Below are 1,350 nucleotides of genomic sequence, written 5' to 3'. Positions count from 1 at the left end.
TGCTGTATTTTAAAACAGGGAGAAGAAAAAGACTGTATCTTCCTAAATGGAGTTTTATGGATCTCTTATGTCTTTACATTAACTAGTGCAATTGGGTTAAGACACATTAATTTTGGTGATGTATGCACAAGGAAAGATTTTCTGATTTGCTTCCCACTATTCAGATGGCCCTACAGATGTGTAAACTCACTTCCATGTATGTTATGGTATGAATTCACAGGGTATTTGAAGGTATTAGTTAAAAACAAAGTGTGTTCTTGCAAAGTTTTGTGTAAATTAAAAATGTATTAGTCAAATCAGATAAAAAAAGCACAGAGGGTCTGGTATTACTTAAGGCATTATTGCTCTGAGTTCTCTGAAAAAAAAAATCAACCTTTTTATGGTATAAAATAATTCATCTGTTTGGGGGGGTGTCTAAGTGACTGAAAGTATGACTCGCCTATATTTAGTAATTTCTTTCTGGGTGAGACAGGAGCAAAAACAGTGGAAGTGGATTTAAATGGCCAAAATCAGAACAGGTAGTTTAAACCACAGACTACAATCCAAGTTGGATGTGGGGGAGGAGTGAGGACAGCAGAGTGAGACAAGCTGCAGAGGGTGCCTGGGGGAGAAAGGGAAGTGGATGTTTGCAGCAACAGAACACGTTCCTGTGGTTCGCGAGGGCAAGCCTGCTTCTCAGGCATAACAGCCTTGCACCTGGCAAAATTTTAGGAGGTTGGTTTGTGGGAGCTTGGAGGCCCCAGAAAATGCCATCACCAACCCCTGAGCCCACTGAGTTTCAGGTTCTGCAGATTGCAAATACAGTGTACTCTCTTTCAACGTGCAGATGGTAGTAATAGCATCTATCACTTGCATAATAATGTGCAGGTATTTTTAGAAAGTGATTTTCCACAAAGTCACGCTTGTGATCCTGGCAAAGAGTCTCTAGGACTTCAGTACTGAATGAGTTTATCAGGTACCTTTCGAAACCACACTTGACTATCTGGTTGTGGGAAAAGACAAAGGAGAGGCAGACAGACAAGCGCAGAAAATAAAGCGTGTATCATTCCATCATCCTTTGTTCATCCATTCGGCGTTCTCTTATGTGCCAGGCAGTGTGCCGGCACAAAGCAAACATCATCCCTGTCCACTTTCATGAAATGCATAGCCTCATACAACAGAGCAATATTAAGCTAATAAACCCATAATACTCAATTACGAATTGTAAGAAGAGCGGTTAAGTGTTGATCAGGGAAGGCTTCTGCGGAAGCCATATTTAATCTAAGACTTCAATAGTAATATATACTCGAATCTACCGTAGGAGGTGCTGTTAATTACCCACAGTCATTGTCCATGATCAGTATCCGTATT

The sequence above is a fragment of the Eumetopias jubatus genome, unplaced genomic scaffold, assembly GCF_037043125.1.
Source record: "Eumetopias jubatus isolate StellerSeaLion01/CBP00866 unplaced genomic scaffold, mEumJub1_p1.0 scaffold_1, whole genome shotgun sequence".
NCBI lineage: Eukaryota > Metazoa > Chordata > Mammalia > Carnivora > Otariidae > Eumetopias > Eumetopias jubatus.
The sequence above is the reverse complement of the archived record's forward strand: the minus strand, read 5'-3'. Positions refer to the sequence as shown.